This window comes from Prionailurus viverrinus, chromosome B3 (assembly GCF_022837055.1).
Source record: "Prionailurus viverrinus isolate Anna chromosome B3, UM_Priviv_1.0, whole genome shotgun sequence".
In the NCBI taxonomy this organism is placed as follows: Eukaryota; Metazoa; Chordata; class Mammalia; order Carnivora; family Felidae; genus Prionailurus; species Prionailurus viverrinus.
In genome coordinates this window covers 10242698-10262664 of record NC_062566.1, presented here as the reverse complement: position 1 = coordinate 10262664, position 19967 = coordinate 10242698, and the positions used below count along the sequence as shown (strand labels likewise).

The 19967-nt window shown below is 46.3% G+C and overlaps 1 long non-coding RNA gene across 4 annotated transcripts in view; it reads left to right on the top strand.

Annotated features, from left to right (window-relative positions):
• Positions 1-19967, top strand: part of LOC125169015 (uncharacterized) — a 112202-nt gene that overhangs the window by 86023 nt on the left and 6212 nt on the right. The window contains exon 9 of one of the 4 annotated variants that reach the window (XR_007153403.1): positions 7752-8704. The exons of 2 other annotated variants lie outside the window; for them this stretch is intronic. This is a non-coding gene — a long non-coding RNA (uncharacterized LOC125169015). Of the gene's footprint in view, positions 1-3411; positions 5240-7751; positions 8705-19967 lie in introns of those variants that run through there. One more of the 4 variants, XR_007153402.1, reaches the window with a different exon arrangement.

Below are 19967 nucleotides of genomic sequence, written 5' to 3'. Positions count from 1 at the left end.
ACACACACACACGGCAGTGAAGCCTAGGAGTTAGTTAATATTTTTCAAGATGGTATGTCATTTGTCGTGACATCAGTAAATGCTGGTCTCCATTCACATTTCCATTGAAACTATGCTGTCCACATTCTCTGTTTAAACTCCAAGATGCTGGAGTATTGGGTCTTGGTCTTTAGAATGAAGGCTTTCCCACGATGAAAGTTGTCTTTCAGATCACAGCGGTATGATCTAGAAAGATGGAGAATCTGCGTGTCTCTTATTCAACAGGCTCTCATCAACAATGAGTATTGTTGAGCCGGTATTTGGCTATGAGTTGGGTAACTATGCTATGAACTATTTCTACTATTTCATGTGTTTCGTATGTATTGATCCTGAGTAGCTTTTGTTATTCTTTTCAGTGTGTCTAAGGAGCACCAAGATGCCAAATATGTTTTTTCTCTTCTGTGTTAGACATTTAATAAGCTGATTTTTTTTTCTTAATTTTTTTTTCATATAAAGAACTCTGTGGGAGAGACACTTAAAATCAACAAAGCTTGATGTTGTTTTACATATCATGCATTGAGTGATTCACTTCTTCTCTATAGGTTGTACACAGATGGATTTTTTCCAGACTTTTCTGAGGTTCATTCATTTTTGAGACACACACACACACACACACACACACACAGAGTGTGAGCGGGGGAGGGTTAGAGAGAGAGGGAGACACAGAATCTGAGGCGGGCTCCGGGCTCTGAGCTGTCAGCACAGAGCCTGATGCGGGGCTTGAACCCACGAACCGTGAGATCATGACCTGAGCCGAAGTCGGACACCTAACTGAGCTGCCAGGTGCCCCAATACACAAACTGATTTTAAATGGCACTTTTCTAAATATGTGAATCTTTGGCATATGTTGTCTTTTCTTCTCAGTAGAGACATGCCCGAGGATGGAGAGATTGGCTGTCTCTTGTTCACACCTAGTGGCAATTTCCTGCCCAGAGGTCTTGGAAGAATATATCTTATTTCAGCTAATTTTGAGAAGTGACGAAAAAGAATCCACATCATGAATGGAAATGTACAGATACAGTTTTCATTTACCATCGATCCAATTCTGCCTTACAGAGTCCACTGTCTCAGTAACGTTTTTTTTGTCCCGTCCTCATAATTTTGAATATTATATTAAGATACATGGCTCAAGAGTAATTGTATTTCAAAAGTAAAATATTGAAAGGACAGTTATTTTAATAATCCTACATATCATCATGGTGTGAGTATATGTATATATATGTGTGTGTGTGTGTGTGTATTTATATGTATATATATATATGTGTGTGTGTGTGTGTGTGTATTTCACTGGGCAAAAATAGAGAACCTTATCTCTTCTAAATGTGAGCTTTAAAAACTTCCCTTAACTGTGCTTCCATTGTCATTTCTAAGTTTGTGAAAATTACAAAACATCATTATTTATATGATAATGTGCCCTCTACATGAATTGCCCACAGTGCATTGTTGGGTTAACTTTGACAACCTCTTTGGTTTAAGAATGAGCTCACAACTCTGATATTTGTCTGTGATGTGCCATCTATCTATCTATCTATCTATAGATATAGATTTTTTTTTTCTGAAAAGCATAGGGTGATCTGGGAAAAAGGGAAGAGTGGCTAAATCAGAAATTACCTTGCAAGAATAATATTAGAAGAGCTTGGCATTTAAATTGTAAGAGGGATAAATTAACTTCTTCAAGTAAAAAGACAAGGAAGGCAGTAAAAGTGGGTGAACTTGTTCACTTGGAACTCATGGTGTCCTCGTTAAGCCTCAGCCAAGAAATTGGCGGGTAAAGATTTGTCCCAATTTTCATCTGATGCTGGTGTCATTTGAAAGTTTCATCCAAAGTGAAAGGCCATCCTGACATAGGAAGTAGGTGATTGTTCTCCTGAAAGAATATTTGTGATGCCCCGCACCACAGCCACTAGAAGATACGAAGGCAAGCACAAAATGTTACCTAGATCATGATTTATACATGCTGAACACACAGTAAACTCGCCACCCTCTTTGCCCCTACAGAAAATGCCACCGCCTAGCCAAAGCTCCAGCACAGTGTTTTGAAGCAATATTTCTCAAAGTCTGTTCTTATTTGCAAAAGGAGCAATTCATTTTGTAGGACATTTCAAACTGGCAAATGGCCAACAACAATTTTGACCAAAGCTGGGTGCAAAAGGTACCGCAAAACCCAAAGCGGGAAGAGTATTTAGGAAAGATGAAAACAAAAGGGAAGATTATTCATCCTTCCATATGGCTTCTTAGAGCCATTCACAATTATGTATCGTTTATGGTAGTTTCTATAAAATTTTTTTTTTCCATTGAGAAGGCAGAAGACTGAATAAGTTTTGTGAACGCATCACAAAAGAAAGAGAAGAAATTCAGAACGACAATGGAATTTAGCTGATTGTTTGAGGATCTGTGCGTGATAATGGCATTGTTAACCGGGAGAATGGAGACTGTGATCTCATTTGTTTTGCCAGAAAGGGATTTTAAGAACTTAACCAAAAATTAAAGTCTCTAGTGGGATGCACATAAACAGCGGCAGTCCTACCACAATTATGCATCTGATTGAAAAGGTAGAGTATGTCAGAAGTCTCAGAGCCGATGGTTGGCTTCGTAGCTTGTGTGCATGGAAATACACTCACTTCAAGGGACAGGAGGGGGTGCCTCTTGGCTTTTAATTTTGGTTCAGGTCATGAGATCAAGCCCCACATCAGGCTCTGCACTGACAACGTGGGGTCGGCTTGGGATTCTCTTTCTCCCTGTCTTTCTGCCTCTCCCCTGCTCTCGAAATAAATAAATAAATAAACTTAAAAAAGAGAGAGAGGAGATAGTGTGGGGCTTTCTCAATATGTATTTAGATAAGTTCTTACTAGGCACAATTAGACCCATATTGCCATGCCACCAATTCACGTCCTTGGCCTCTTATAATTAAACTGTAATATCTAGAGACATTTGGGGGCTAAGTGGGATTCCTAGAGCTTTCATACTTCATTCCCTAGCTGCCAGATGAAGACTTTTTTTTTTTTAAATTTTTTTTCAACGTTTTATTTATTTTTGGGACAGAGAGAGACAGAGCATGAACGGGGGAGGGGCAGAGAGAGAGGGAGACACAGAGTCGGAAGCAGGCTCCAGGCTCTGAGCCATCAGCCCAGAGCCCGACGCAGGGCTCGAACTCCCGGACCGCGAGATCGTGACCTGGCTGAAGTCAGACGCTTAACCGACTGCGCCACCCAGGCGCCCCGAAGACTTTTTTTTTTTACACAATTCCAGTCAAATTGCAAGGCATTTTACTCGTCAAATTATTCACAGATCTTCATACACAGCCCCACCCCCCAACACACAACTACTTGGCAAATTCCAATCTTGTGTCTCCTTTTTTTTTTCTTTTTAAAGTAATCTCTACCCTCATCGTGGGACTCGAACTCATGACCCTGAGATCAAGAGTAGCATGCTCTGCCGACTGAGCCAGCCAGGTGCCCTCCTCCAATCTTGTGTCTTAAGGATGAATTTTTCATAACCTCTTTACTTGCGCCGACGTTCCATTTGTGTTGGGAATAATTCTTGGAGCCCTTTCGAAATCCTTAAAACGGGACGGTCAAAGCGTGGCAAGGCCGTACGAACCTTGGACGTGAAAAGACCCCAGACTGAGTTTCAATGTGGCCAGACTAGGTGTTGGATCTCCGACACGTCAGTGACACTTGTAAGCCTCAACTTTCCCCTACGGAAGATGAGAACGACAGTTCCTACCTCATGGAAATTGCGTGTACTAACGTAGCTGACGTATTGAAGACATTAATGTAGAACTTGCTGGATCACAGCTCATGGGGGACAGAAGTAGAAAGTGGGAGAGAAGGCCCGGTGGCTTTGCGACCCCTCTCTATCATCGCCACCCTGTCCCTTCTGCCCGTTTTTATCAACAGTGCTGTAAACATGGGCATCAGACGGATTCTCGCGTGTTCTCCTTGTTTCTGCCTGACACACTCCCCGTGCATCTTGTCAGAGACCACTCTAAATCTGGAACCTCAGAACCTGAAGAAATGAAGTCTTCCCTCAAAAAGTGCGGCTTCAACAGAGGAAGTCACTCTTGGCGTTCCATTTGGTGAAGTGCCATCCTGATGCAATGCACGACACTCTGGAGGCTGCACATAGTGGATCCCGCCTCCGAAGGGCCCAGCCCGCCCCGGGATTAGTCACTTGGCTATCTCGCTGGGCAGCTAGTAATTCAGAGATAATCATGTTACCCAAGATGCCATTTAATCTGTATTTGGCATATCTCGAGTTTTCATCTTCATTAATAGAGCCATCAAAGTTTTCATTGGGCCTGACTGGTATTGGGAGCACTAGTGATTCACCCAGGGGGGGCGGGGGGTTGCAGTTTGCATGGAGAAACTCTGCTTGCCAGATGGCTGCTGTTAATCTGCTTGCATCAGGAGTGTGTGTGTGTGTGTGTGTGTGCGTGCCTGCGTGGAGGGGGAGGCTAAGCTCTCCTGGTCCCCAGCCAGTAGGACTGTCCCTCACCTCTGATTACACATCGCTGCCGGCCAAGCCTAGGAAACCTGGTCCCTTGCGGCAGGGTGGGCTCGCCACTCCCTCCTGACTTGAAGGGAGCTTGAGGGAGTGGGTGCCAGACAAAGGGAAGGCCTTGCTGCCTCCAGCCTAGGCCATCCAATCAAACGATTCCTGTGGAAGGCAGTATAGTACAATGGAAGGGTGCTAACCTGGGAGTCAGAGAAACTTGGCTTTAAACCCTGACTCTATACTTAACTGGCGACGTGAAGTTACACACATCGCGTAACCTCTTGGAGCCTCAGACTCTCCCCTTTACATGATATGAACCTGATGGCGTCACCCTGGTAGGTTTCCCACAAAGGAGTCACAACCGGGGAGCCGGATGGAGACCCATCCTTTAGTCCCATGACCTGACTGTCCCACGTCTGAGTGTAGAGCCCGGGGAAGCTCTGATCAGGTCCCCGTGGGGAGGCTGGATGAAGAGGCTCATCGCAGTGTTGTTTGTGGTAATGGGGGTGATGGAATCTCAGGGTTCATCAGGGAGCAGGACAGATAATGGGATGCCAAGGAGGCTTCTCACGCCACACCATAGAACCGCGTGAAGTGATAGAGATGAATCTTAAAGACCGTGCTGGGAAAGAGAGAAAGAAGGAAAGAAGGAGGAAGGGAAGAAAGAAAGAAAGGAAGAAAGAAAGAAAGAGGAAAGAAAGAGAGAGAAAGAAAGAAGGAAGAAGAGAAAGAGAAAGAAAGAGAAAGAAAGAGAGAAAGAGAAAGAAAGAAGGAAAAGAGAGAGAGGGGGAGGGAAGGGAGGGAGAAAGGAAGGAAGGAAGACAAAACAAAGTCTGTGGACATCATTCGTATCAACTGAAAACACACTCAGACAGAACAAGAGAATACTACGTGTCTTATGAAGACACAGACATATTCCAGGATATCGTCAAACCTGAAGCTAGCTTTTATGGAATGGGGGACAGGAAAATGGCAGGGGGAAGGGGAGACACACACGTGCAGTGATAATGAGTTGAGGAGTATGACTTCCTCAATGTTCTGCCCCTGGGTCTGAAAGAAAAAGAAAAGGTGACGGAAAAGTTACGGGAAGGGAGAGGAGTTAAGAAGAGTGGTGCTTTGGGGGCTCAGGGCGTGAGGACAGGCACCTGTCTGGCTGTGGAAGGCTCTCCATGAGGGTCTCTTTCTCTCTCTGCCGAGGGTGGGGTTCAGAAGGCTTAGGAAACACGTGACGGGAGAATGAAGCCGAAGGGCCTGAGATACTCATTTGCTCGTCTCTGAATTCTCAATCTCCACAGACCCTGAACTGCCCGAAGGCAGTTCTCTAATTTTTCCAGAATTCTCATTACAGACTCAATTTCTGGGGCTCGGTCACCGTAGAGTTTTACGAAGGTGTGGTGCTCATTCTTGTAAAACCAGTTGAGAATTTCCTGGATCCCCAACCCTCAGCCCCTGCGTAGAAGTGTCCTGTTCTAATCAATGAGACCTTTGTGTGCAGTGGGGCCGAAGGATGTGACTGCGTGAGAGAGAACCACAGGAAACTCCCATCGTTTCTCTAGGGTCTGAAAAAAAAAATCGTAAGTGTGTAACGGGGCACCCTGGGTAGCCTCCTTTTGTTAATTTATGAATTGGAAGGCAAAGGTGGATTTATTGGAAGAGTGTAATTAAGTGTCACCATGGTACGGATCATAATTATGACCAATATAATAAAGCAGAGGGAGAAACAATTTCCCTCCTGAATGGCATCACCCGTAGTAAGCCTTGCCGTCCTCAAAGCTCTGTGTTCATTTCCTTTAAATATAACAAACAAGGCAGGCATAAAATAACGTGATCTGTAAAGGAAGGAGAGGTGATCTGTAATCCACTTCCTGCCTTAGAAGCGAAAGTTTTGAGATAAGATTGAAGATAAAACCCAGCAAGATACCTCTGGGCGGAGAGGCCTCTCTTGTGTCAAACTTCTGGATATGACCAGCATCCCCTGCTTTCTCCTCTTTTCTTCCCTTCCTCCCCGGCCCCCTTCTCTGTTAGCCAGTCGGATTCTTATCCCTCTGAAGGTGATGATTTGTTCGAGAAGGGGTGTGTGATCCAGGCTAAGCCAGTTCAAGGCTTCCCCGGGACTTCCCCGGGCTCTGTTCCTCTCCTATCTGGAACAGCCATAGGTAATCCCGTAACCGCTGGCAAAGAGAGCCTGGCTGAGAAGGAAGCCAGTGAAGACGACAGGGCAGAGCTGGGCAGCCTCCAGAGTGGGGTGAATCTAAGACATCTCACCCGAGTGCCTGCGCTCAGCCATGCTGGGACCCCGAGTTCTCTAGACCCTTCGCTTACGTCAACTAATCGGCTCCTCCTTTAGCTTTGAGCTGGTGGAGTTTTCGTCATTTGCACGCCCAGGATTTCTGAGCGCTGTGCCAAGAAAGTAAGGTAAGTACTGCCTCACCGGGGAGCGTGTGCTCATTTAGCAAACATTGAGCGGATGCTTGCTCTGTGCCAGAGAGACCCTTTGCATAGCAAAATCGCATCTTAGACACGTCGTTCTTCGCATGACAGGAACACAACTGCCATGTGTGAATTCAACTCTGTGTGAATTCAACTTTGTGTGTGTGTGTGGGGGGTGGGTGGGTGTAGTTGTACATTCTTCAATGACTTCAATGACTTCATTCTTCAATGACTACACGGTAATATGACCATCTGTTGGGTTACCTGGGGCACATCACACGGTGGCCCAATTCGTGAATTCTCTGCCAACGCCTCGGTTGGCATGAGGGCGCCAAGAACTACTTTCGTGCTCGTAGGCCGATGAGCTGGGTGACCTTGGGCAATTTGCTTAACTTCTCTGAGCTCTCCGTGTTTCTCTGTAGAGTGGAGAGAATAATATTCTGTGTATCAACCGACGGTTGTGAGTAGCAAACAAACAACTTCGTGTAGAGTGCTTAGCATAGTGGCTGGCACAGAACGAAATCACTCAGGGGGTGCCCGGGTGGCTCAGTTGGCTAAGCGTCTGACTCGATTTCGGCTCGGGTCGTGATCTCACAGTCGTGAGATCGAGCCCCACGTAGGGCTCGGGCTCTGAGCGGGCTGTGGCGTCCTCTTAAGGTTCTCCCTCTCCCTCTTCCTCTGTCCCTCTTGCACTCACGCTCTCATTTGCCTCTCTCTCTGTCTCTCCCAAAAAAAGAGAATCATTCAGTAAATGATAGCCATTGTTAATGTTCTCATTACCACAGTCCTCGTCACCTTCATCACGAAGGAAGCTGGGACGGAAGTCTGAATACTTTGCACGCATACGGGGCTTTGGCGACCATTCACAAAGTACCGTCTCATCCGATTTGATACAGTGAGCCCACCGCCACGCAATATCCGTTTCACATTCTGGTTTCTCGCGAGTCGACAAGAGCGATTTTTTCCGAAGTTTTCCATGATCTTTGGCAAGATCCGCTGAGTCTACTATCAAATATAAGGGGCTGAGAAATGCGTTCGTTTGGGCAAAAACTTAAAAAGAAAGAAAGAAAGAAAGAAAGAAAGAAAGAAAGAAAAAACATTTCTAGGACAAATGTGGCCCGGCACTAAGTATCTTGAATCAAGGCTGGAGTTTAACTGCTTAATAAAACTTCGGTTGCAATTGTTACACTTGTGAAGACCTGGTCGGGGGAGACAAACTGATGTTTCGACAAGGACGGCTTTTTCTTTCCTCTAATACATCACTGCTATCAAACAGGAAAGTTTGAAGCCAACTCTTTTTTAACTTCTTTGCTCACTGGTCATTTAAAATAGTCTTAAAGTTTGGACCTCGTGAAAGACTGTGTGTGTTTCATGTTACCAACATGAGCAGATTGTTGAATGTGACGCATTTAAATGTTTTCTTTGTGGCATGTTTTTCACAAAGGCACGCTTTCAAAATGCTAAAATACGGACCCGTTGTCAGATCACTCGGTTCTTTGCACAGGAAGATGCTTTTGGATTAACAACTGGGCAAAAATCCTTAATTGTGTGGTTGAAGGGAATGCCGCGCTTTTGATCCCACGCACCTTTCTAGAATAAGAAAAGGCCTTGATTTACTAATTGAGCAAAACTTGCTCACAGTTCTATTTTTGCTTGTCTGTTTGTTCTTGTTTTAATTTTTTTTTGTTTTTTTTTAACGTTTATTTATTTTTGAGACAGAGAGAGACAGAGCATGAACGGGGGAGGGTCAAGGAGAGGGAGACACAGAATCCGAAACAGGCTCCAGGCTCTGAGCCGTCAGCACAGAGCCCGACGCGGGGCTCGAACTCACGGACCGCGAGATCATGACCTGAGCCGAAGTCGGCCGCTTAACCGACTGAGCCACCCAGGCGCCCCCGTTTGTTCTTGTTTTAGATCAGGGTGTTGTTTTATCCAGTTCAGGGAAGACACGGCTTCTTCATTAACTGCTAAGGTGACGGTGATGCTGCGGGAAGAAGTCATACAGGTACAAATTCTAACGATCTCTTGCCTCAAAAACCAAGAACAAACCAACAGGCATATAAGGCAAAACTGTCTTGGGTATTTCGATTATTTCCTCTTGCTCAGAGCTCCCGCCAGAAGCTGGAAGAAAGACTGAATTCAGACTTCTTCTCCTCTGTTTGGGTTGCCCCGTTACTGGGTGACTTCTGATGTTGCAACACGAGTGTTTTTCATTCTATACCATTGATTGCTGATTGATTCCGCACCCAGATTCTCCGAGTAGTTTATCGAGAGCAATCACTTCTGCATCCTTTATTGTGCATCACAAGGTGCATGCCGAATTGTAGACTTCCGTATTAACACCCATGATTAAGGACAGCAATCGTTCAATGAAGATGAGTCACAATATTTAGGTTTTATGAATTCTTGATGCGTTTTGAAAGACAGGGAGCGGGGTTCTCCTAATGCTTGAGCTTAGTTGTAAATTAGGCATCCTTAGAAGCTATACGAAGATAATGTTGCAGAAGTTTTTGCTAATATGCGGAAGCGGTATGTTAGCGTCGGTGGACAGCCTGTCCCAGAGAAAGGAGCCACAGGGACAGGCTACCCGCATTCAGCTTCACACGGTCAACGAGCGTTTTAGGTAACTTACTGCCAAGAGTTCCGTCAGCGATTCTCAAATTTTACATTTAAACTTAGCAAATATTACTCCTATGTTTCACAGGTGGGTCATATGTGGTCAGCTGGATATTCCATACGCATGGGAACCTGGGGGGGTGCCTGGGTGGCTCGGTCGGTTAAGCGTCGCGCTCTTGACTGCGGCTTAGGGGATGATGTCCCCGTCATGGGATCGAGCCTCGTGTCGAGCTCCTCGCTGAGCATGGAGCCTGCTTGGGGTTCGCTCTCTCTCTCTCTCTCTCTCTACCTCTTTCTCTCTCTCTCCCAAAATAAATACACGAACGTTACAAAGAAACTCAAAGGGAACCTGGATATTTGTAGGTCTCCCTTAGCTGCGGGCATGCATAAGGTCGAATTAGCCTTAATCAGCTCTTGAGAGCCTCTCTTGGACACGACAGGACCTCCTGTGCCTGCCTGGTCCCTTCCATCACTCCATCTGGGCTCCAGTGGGCTCGGCAGTTCTCCCCTGCAGCTCAGCACGGAGCGTCAGAGTGGCTGTGAGTGGAGTGTGTGGGGGGCGGGGAGGTCCTTTTGCCTGTGTGTCCCACTTTATCACTTCAGCCCGGAGGCAGTGGCAGTTTGGACCGGAGTCTCCCTGTGGCTTTCATCCAAATAGACCCTGCCTCTTCCTGCAGTGTCTCTCTCATGCGTCAGAGTTTCCAGCCCTGGGAAAACAGCACCCTTCTCCACGTACCTGGCTTTTCCTGCCTTCACGGATGTCTGTTCTCCAAAATTTTTCTGTGTTAGTCCAAACCCCCAACAACATGGGACATGCACTCATTCAAATAAATGGGATAACAAGACAGGGGGTTTGTGGCCCCCCCCCCAAGTCTCAGCACAGACAATGCTACTGTTAGTATATTTTATTTTTAATGGATCATTTTGGAAGATGGCCTGAGTATAGTGGCAACTTGGGCTCAAAGGATAAACAGACCCAGGCATTTCATAAAAGGCTTCTTTTGTGATTTTGTGGCTAGGACTGTAGCAGATGCTAAAGAAACTTACTTTTAGTAGATACAGAAAGCGAACGGGAATTTAAAGAAATCTGTGAAAGATCAAAATAAGACGCTTGCCGTGATGGTTTCGCGGGCTGGTTCAGATATCAAAGCGACAGAGTGCTCAGGAATCAGTGACTTCTGCATGATATTTGCATAGAGAGAACTTTGAAAAGGTTACAGTTCTTTTCTCCTTTCATATTTACTCTGTGCTAAGGTTAGAGGATCTCGCTGGCAATGCTGCTGATGCTATTTTTTGCAAACTCCAACTCAGTGTTTAAATGTAGCAGGGTGGAAATTTTGAGCTACCGCGATAATAAATATATCTGACATCCTTGTAACTTCCAAGTTGTACTACGCCTGAGAGTCGCGAAGGCTGGTTTTTTTGCCTTGAACTCTGAAGTAAGAAAGAAACTTTTGTTTATAAATTTCAGAGATTTTTGTCTTTGCACTTACCGCGAAGTCAGATGTAGATATAATCCACTTTAAGCACTTTGGGCAGAATGCCAAATATGCCTGTTTTTTGATAAGGGGGAAGAAAAAAAATCCCAACTTTGTGTCAACACAAATCCTTTCCACCGCGTTGCGGTGTGTGACTTCTGTCGGTCAAGCTGGGATCTGGGCCATCTTTCTGATCCATTTTAGTTATGCCTGATTCTAAATTGAGTTATACGGAACTGAACTTAACAGGACCCGGTTTCCATATTCTTTATTCCTCCCTTCTAAAGATGGAAAATTTTATATGCCGATTTCAGCGAAATGATCTAGGGGTGTTGAGAATCAAAGATGATTTCAGTTGTGCTTCGGCGTGGCCTATATTGGACTCCTTTGCAGAGATATTCGGTAGCAGACACAACGATGTTGTGTCTATGCGTGCGTATTTTTTCAACTGCCCATGCTTAGATGTGTAAACTAGACTGTGAGTGCCCGAAGGGCAGGGTTGTGTGGGGGGTGTTCATTTTGTTAGCCCTGTGACACCTGGTGGAAGGCTTTTGAGAAAAAAAAAAAAGCCCGTTTATGATCATGTAGTCTTTATATTCCCGAAGATGTCTGTCTGTGACTTTTCTTACAACCATGTGGCGGTCAAGAGTTAGACGCTCAACCAACTGAGCCTTACAATCCTTCTTTCTTTTCTTTTTTTTTTTAATTTTAACTTATTTTTGAGAGAAAGAGAGAGAGAAGGCATGAGTGAGGGAGGAGCAAGGAGAGAAGGAGAGAATCCCAAGCAGGCCCCACACTGTCAGCGCAGAGCCCCTCGCTGGGCTCGAACTCACAAACCATGAGATTATGACCTGCGCCGAAATCAAGAGTTGGATGCGTAACCAACCGAGCCACCCAGGTGCCCCACAGTCATTATTTCACAGATGATAAACTTGAGCTTCAGAGAGAACAATTTGTGATTCCCTCGATGTCTTTTACTCCACTTTTCTTGAGCCATTTTACAGTGAGTGGAAGGAACGTCACTAGACAAGGGTGACGGGGAGAGGGCTGCTGGGAAATGGTATGTCTGAATTCCTGTGTCAGGTTGGTGGCAGTTGATAGAAGCCTTCCTACAGACCACAGGACTTCTCCATCGCTGCGGGCACCTCCCGTCCTGGACTGGAGGGAGCATCAAACCATATTCTCAACAGCCGCGAGCAAACCTCAGCATGGCTGGCGATGAGGTTTTTAAACGGAGGTTAGTGGAAATCCATCTCTGGCCGGAAAGTGGTCTCCAAGGTGCCTGCGGTGTGTTTTTCCTTAAGCTGCAGGGTCAGTCTTGGAGTTGCTGGACCGTCTTCACCTCATTTTTACTTGGTCTCGCTCATTGTAGACCGAGTTATCACTCAGATAGACAGGAGGTCGTACTGGGAATGGGTCGACAGCGAAAACAGGACCGGTTGGGCACGTGCTACCTTGTATCTTTGGGTTACAACTATTTATAAAACAAAATATGAAAACTAGAACTCTCAGAGTTCCAGTGAGAGACTTAACGACTTAACGTTTAGGTAAGTCTCGCACGTAATTCTGGGTTGGACAGTGTAACAATTTGGCTTGCCCCGTGGCAGTGTGCTATGGGCTGATACATTTCCATCCAATTCAACAAATGGTTTAATGAGCACCCGTTACAACAACATGTCAGGCGGCTGTGGGACAAGGTGGGAAGTGACAGGTGCACTGTCCTTGTCTTCATGGAACGTATAAGTTTAGTGGGGATAGATGAGAAGAAGGGAATGAAGGTTGGGTTCATGTGATGAAAGAATAGCCCCATGAAATGGGGTTATCTTTTTCAGAGAGGTGGCTGTGCTGGAATTTTCTGCTTATTTCAGAGTTTAGATTGCCTGAACTTTTTTGTTTGTTTATTTATTTATTTTGAGAGAGAGAGAGGGAGAGGGAGAACGGGGAGGGACAGAGGGAGGGAGACAGAGAATCCCAAGCAGACTCCACACTGTCAGCACAGAGCCTGATGTAGGGGCTCAATCCCAGAAACCCTGAATGATGAGATCATGACCTGAGCCAAAATCAAGAGTCAGATGCTCAACCAATGGAGCCACCCAGGCGCCCCTAGATGGACTGAACTTCTTAATGCCCTCACAGGTAGGCTCTGGTCTTAGTAGCTATAAAATCTTGTGAAAGTTTCCTGACCTCTTCGGAGCACAGTTTTGTCATTTGTGAAACATAGGGGTTAACGGGATGATTTTGTGACTACACGCATCATTGTGCACATTGCATAAGGTAGAGAAATGTCAAATGTCAAATCCCTGTGCTGCACACCTGAAGTGAAGAGAGCATCGTATGTCAACTATGCTTCGATTGAAACAAACAAACAAACAAACAAATAGAAGTCTTTTCAGTGAAGCGTTGAAGGCTCTTGCTCTAAAGTCAGGAACAAGACAAGGGTGTCTACTCTCACTACTCTTACTTAACACAGTTCTGGAAGTCCTAGCCAGAGCAATTAGGGTGAAAAAGAAGAGAGGAGAGGGAGGAGAGGGGAGAGGAGGGAAGGGGATGGGAGGGGAGGGGAGAAGAGGGGAGAAGAGGGGAGGGGAGGAGATGAGAGGAGAGGAGAGGGGAGTAGAGAGGAGGGGAGGGGAGGAGAGGAGAAGAGAGGGGAGGGGAGGGGAGGGATGGGGACGGGAGGGGAGGGGAAGAGAGGGGAGGAGAGGGGAGGGGAGGAGATGAGAGGAGAGGAGAGGGGAATAGAGGGGAGGGGAGGGGAGGAGAAGAGAAGGGAGGAGAGGGAGAGGGGACGAGAGGAGAGGAGAGGAGAGGGGAGGGGAGGAGAGGAGAAGAGAGGGGAGGGGAGGGGAGGGATGGGGACGGGAGGGGAGGGGAAGAGAGGGGAGGAGAGGGGAGGGGAGGAGATGAGAGGAGAGGAGAGGGGAGTAGAGAGGAGGGGAGGAGAGGGGAGGGGAGGAGATGAGAGGAGAGGAGAGGGGAGTAGAGAGGAGGGGAGGGGAGGAGAGGAGAGGAGAGGAGAGGGGAGGAGAGGAGAGGAGAGGAGAGGGGAGGGGACGAGAGGAGAGGGGAGGGGATGAGAGGAGGAGAGGAGAGGGGAGGGGAGGAGAGGAGAGGAGAGGGGAGGGGACGAGAGGAGAGGGGAGGGGATGAGAGGAGGAGAGGAGAGGGGAGGGGAGGAGAGGAGAGGGGATGAGAGGAGAGGGGAGTGGAGGGAAGGGGAGGAGAGGAGAGGAGAGGAGAGGAGGAGAGGGGAGGAGAGGAGAGGGGAGTGGAGGAGAGGAGAGGAGAGGAGAGGAGAGGAGGAGAGGGGAGGAGAGGAGAGGGGAGGGGAGGGGAGGAGAGGAGAGGGGAGGGGAGGGGAGGGGAGGGGAGGAGAGGAGAGGAGAGAAAAAAAATAGAAAGAGAGAAACAAAAGATCCAAATTTGAAAGAAAAAAGGAGAATTGGGCGTACTTCCACATAATATGATCTTGTATGTGGACAATCCTATAGATTCCACGAAAAACCTCTTAAAAAGGAATCCAGTAAAGTTTCCAGATACAAAATCAGTATACAGAAATCAGGTGTGTGTCTATACACTAACAACAAAATACCTGAAAAATAAATGAAGGGGGGGCCTGACTAGCTCAGCTGCTGGAACATGGAGGGTCGTGAGTTCAAGCCCCATGTTGGTAGGTGTAGAGCTTACTTAAAATCAAAAAAAAAGAAAAAAGAAAAAAAAAGAAATGAAGAAAATGACACTGGCACCAGAACCAAAAACAAATAAAACACTTAGAAATAAATGTAACCAAGATGAATGATCTCTACCTGGAAAACTATATGACTTCAAAAAAATTGCAGAGAACTAATCAACAGAAAGATATCCCATGCTTCTGGATTGGAAGAATATTGTTAACATGTCCACACTACCCAAAGCCATCTGTAGATTCAGTGCAATCCCTACCAAAGTTCCAATGGTGTTTTTCACAGAAATAGAAAAAAAAACATCCTAAAAGTCCTATGGAACCACAAAACACCCCAAATAGACAAAGCAGTGTTGGGAAAGAAGAACAGAACTGGAAGCCTCATACATGTCCTGATTTTGAACTATATTACAAAGCTATTATAATCAAAATAGCATGGTAACGCATAAAAACAGACACATAGACCACTGGAAATAAATTGAGAGCCCAGAAATAAATTCACACATATATAGTCAACGACTATATGACAAGGGAGCCAAGAATACCCAACTGAGAAAGGGTTGTGTCTTCAATAGTGGTGGTGGGAAAGCTGGGTAATTACATACAAAAGAATAAAATTGGACCCCTATCTAACACCATTCATAAAAACTAACTCCAAATGGACTGAAGACTTAAACCTAAGACCCGAAACTATAGAACTCTCAGAAGAAACCATAGGGGAAAAGCTCCTTGACATTGGTCTCGGCAATGAGTTTTGAATCTGACTCCAGAAGCACAAACAACGAAAGCAGAAATAAACAAGTGGGGCTATTTCAAACTAAAAGTCTTCTGCACAGCAAAAGAAGCAAACAACAGGATGAAAAGGCAACCTATGCAAAGGGAGAAAATACTTGGGAACCGTATATCTGATAAGGAATTAGTACCCAAAATACTTAAGAAGCTCACAAAAACTCAGTAGCGGAAAACCAAACAATCTGACGAAAAAGTGGGCAAAAGACCTAAACAGACGTTTTCCCAAAAAAAGACATGCAAATGGCCAGAAGGTACGTTGAGAGACACCAAACATCACTACTCTTTAGGGAAATGGAAATCAAGATCATAATGGTGTCACCTCACACCTGTTAGAATGGCTGTTATCAAAAAGACAGGAGTGATGTGACTGGGTTGAGCATCAGTTGCTTAAGTCGGTTGCTTAAGCGTCTGACTCTTGGTTTGGGCTCAGGTCATGATCTCGCCGTCGCGGGACGGAGTCCCACGAGGAACTCTGAGCTAAGCGTGGAGCCTGCTTAAGACCGTCTCTCTCTCCTCTCTGCCCCTCCCAACTCACACTCACTCTGTCTCTAAAACAAAACACAACAACAAAAAGAAACAAAAACAAAAGCAAAAAAAACCCCCCAAAACCCAAAAGGCCAGAGATAAGTGTGGGTGAGGATGTGGATAAAAAGGAACCCTTGTGCTTTGTTGGTGGAAACATCCATGGGCAGAACTACTATGGAAAACAGGTTGGACGTTCTTCTAAGAATTAAAAAGAAAAGAGACTTCCCTATGGTCCCAAATCCCGCTTCTGAGTATGTATCCAAAGGGAATGAAATCAAGATTTCCATGAGGTGTCTGTACTCCTGTGTTCATTATGGTATTCTTCACAAGAACCCACATAAAAAAAACAACCTATAAGTGCCTGTGGATGAATGGAAAAAGAAGCTGTGGTATGTATACATTTCTGGGACTCTAACGTGCACACGTAGAAATAACAGTGTAGCCACAAGAAAGAAGGAAACCCTGCCATTTTAGACAACACGGGTGGGCACTGAGGGCATTGTTTTAAGCGAAATACGTCTGATGAGAAAAACAAACCCTGTGTGATCTCCTTTACACGTACGGTCTAAAAGACCTGAACCCATAGAGACAGACGGAATGGTGGTTACCAGGATCTGGGGGCTGGGAGAAATGGGGAGATGTTGGGCAAAGAATGCAAACCTCCAGTTATCAGATGAACGAATTCGGAGGGTCTTATGCACAGCATGGTGACTAGAGGTACTCGGAATGGCTATCAAATGTCCCTCCGCTGCCAACAAAAGAGCATTGGTAATTATGTGAGGTGATGGGGAGACGCTAACTAACCCTGCTGTGGTAATTATTTTGCGGTATATGTATGTGTGTCAAATCATCGCCTCGCACGCCTTAAAGGTACACATGTTACATGTCAATTGCCTCTCAGTGAAGGTAAGGGGGTGGGAAGTCTGTTCCACCTGAAGTATTTTCGTCGTATTATTGCAATAGTTAACATCAATCAAAGGCTGCACGAGTGCCAGGCACTGGACAGGGGGCTTTTCCAACACGGTTAGAGTTTTTAAAAACTTAAAAAAAAAATGTTTATTTGTTTTGAGAGAGAGAGAGAGAGATGGAGAGAGTGAGCGAGGGAAGGGCGGAGAGAGGGGAGGTACAGAGGATCTGAAGAAGGCTCCCTGTTGGCAGCAGAGAGGCGGATGCGGGGCTCGAACTCACAAACCCTGAGATGGTGACCTGAGCCGCAGTCGGATGCTCAACCGACTGAGCCAGCCAGGCGCCTCCCCGGCGCTGTTACATTTTAACAGTAAATTTTGTGAATCGCATTAGAGAACCGTCAAGGGAGCAGACGGCTTTGCCCAGATATATTTCTGGATCTGAGATATTTGAGATCCTTCAGTGGGAACTTGCATCAGACCTACGAGCATCTGCCTGCTGTTTACATAATATCTGTATGTAAACTGTCCGTGGTGAAAAACGATCGCTCTGATAGCTTCCGTATTTAAAAAAAAAAAGAGACTCTCTCGAGACAAGGAAGCAGTTTTCCAGGCAAAACAGTCTTTCCATCTGTCATAGCTACTGATTTCAAAGGGGACTTACGTTTTAAATGCCCCATAGCCACCCGTCTCCGTTAAGTATCTCCTTTTGCAAAGTTGTTTCGGTCTTTGCTCCTTTGCGTCGTGTTCCAACGTGGTTGAGCTTAATTGCTGCGTGCGTTATTAGGCGGACGTGGTCTTCAGCTACCTGCCTGGGATGAGTGCACATCCCTTTCAGTAACGCGAGGACAGGGACGTGAGCGATGCCCTTGAAATAGGGCAGAAATCACCTGCCAGGAGAAAGCGGTGCTGTGTCTGATGGGCCACTAACGTGGTGAACTGGTGAACTCACCAGGGTGAGGATGGCGATGACCATAATCACGATGGTGGTGCAGGTGGTCGTGCTACGGCCAACGAGTATGGAGTGTGCCAGAAACGTGGAGAATTGGTTTGTTTCACTATTTTATTTAATCCTAACAGCAACCAAGTGAACGTGGTCCGAATATAGGCACTTACGGAGGATAAAACTGAGACTTCGCATTTGTATGCACGTGCTCTTTAATTTTTTAGTATTCACATTTTTTAAAATATTTATTTATTTTTGAGAGAGAGAGAGAGAGCGAGCACAAGCAGGGGAGGGGCAGAGAGAGAGGGAGACACAGAATCCGAAGCGGGCTCCAGGCTCCGAGCCGTCAGCACAGAGCCCGACGTGGGGCTCGAACCCACCAACCGTGAGATCATGACCTGAGCCGACGTCGGATGCTCAACCGACTGAGCCACCCAGGCGCCCTTGTATCACGCCGTCAGTTACCAGACAAGCTGGGATTTAAGCCCAGTTCACTCCGAATCCAGATCTTTGGTTCTCAGCTTCTGAATGGAACTCCTTCGGGCCACCTGGGTGGCTCAGCGGGTTGAGCGTCCAACTCTTGATTTTGGCTCAGGTCATGATCTCATGGCTTACGAGTTTGAGCCCCACGTCAGGCTCTGCGCTGACAACTCAGAGCCTGCCTGAGATTCTCTGTCTGCCTCTGCCTCTGCCCCTCCCCCACTCTCTCTCTCTCTTTCACTCTCTCTCTTGAAAATAAATAAATAAATAAATATTAAGAAAACAAAACAAACCCAGAGCTCACTATTAAAAAAAATAATAATAAATGGAACTCATTTAAGACTTTGGTACCAGGATTCCTTTCTAAGAGATGAGGTAAGTCGGCGACCCTATCTTTAATTCTATCACGATTTAACTGGAGTTCTAATTGATTACCAATCACTAAATAGGAAATCCTCTCAACGTCAAGCCATTGGGAGAAAGTGAGGTTACGTGAATGTCACAAGTGTTTCGCAGGCGAGCGTTCAGTCTGTGTGTGGGCAGGCAGCATGAGGCAGGGGAAAGGACCTGGGTGTGAGGTTGACCTTGGGGGGACTTGGCCCCACCTGGCCAGCTGTGTGATCTCGGCCAGCCACTTACCCTCTCTGAGCCTCAGTTTCCTTCCCTATAAGATGGGGCTAAAAATACCCACCTGAAAGGAACGCTGAAATCTTTGGAGATCATAAACTACAAATCTGCACCGCGCCCGGCAAATATAGCCCGGCGACATTAGCCCCGCCCCATAAAAGGCAAGAAGTGATTTCATTTTACTTTCCTGCTTACAAACCATCAGTTCCAGTCAAGCTTTTGGGACAAAACTCTAACTCCTTACCTCAGCCTAAAGGCCTTTGAGCCCCGCTATGTAACCAGCCTCCTCTTTAGACATTCTCCCTCTCACCCGGCTCAGATGGGCCAAGCATTAGTTTTGCACCCCAGGATCTTTGAACATGCTGTGTCCTTGGCTGAAAATACTCTTTCATCGCTTTATTAACTTACTACCCCCTTGTGCTTTAAGTCTAAGCTCAACTATCCCTTCCCCAGGGAAATCGTCCCTGAAGCCTAGAAAACATCAGCCCCCTCCATATCTACCCCCGGTGCTCCTTCTTCTTTGGGGTACCGCTCACAGTGGTAAGTACTTCATTCATCATGAATCCGTCTTGTCACTAGGATGTGACCTCCAGGAGGGCAGGGGCGGCATCGACCCCGTGTTCCTGTCCAAATCCCAGTTCCTGGCATGGGGCCTCATTCACAGCAGGTGCTCGACAAGCTTTCACTGAATGAATGAAAAAAAAAAAAAAGAATAGGGGGCGCCTGGGTGGCTCAGTCGGTTAAGCGTCCGACTTCGGCTCAGGTCACGATCTCATGGTTTGTGGGTTCGAGCCCCGCATCGGGCTCTGTGCTGACAGCTCAGAGCCTGGAGCCTGCTTCCGATTCTGTGTCTCTGTCTCTCTCTGGCCCTCCCCCTCACTCTCACGGTCTCTCTGTCTCTCTCTACGAAATAAATAAACATTAAAAAAAGAAGAAGAAGAAATGAGTGG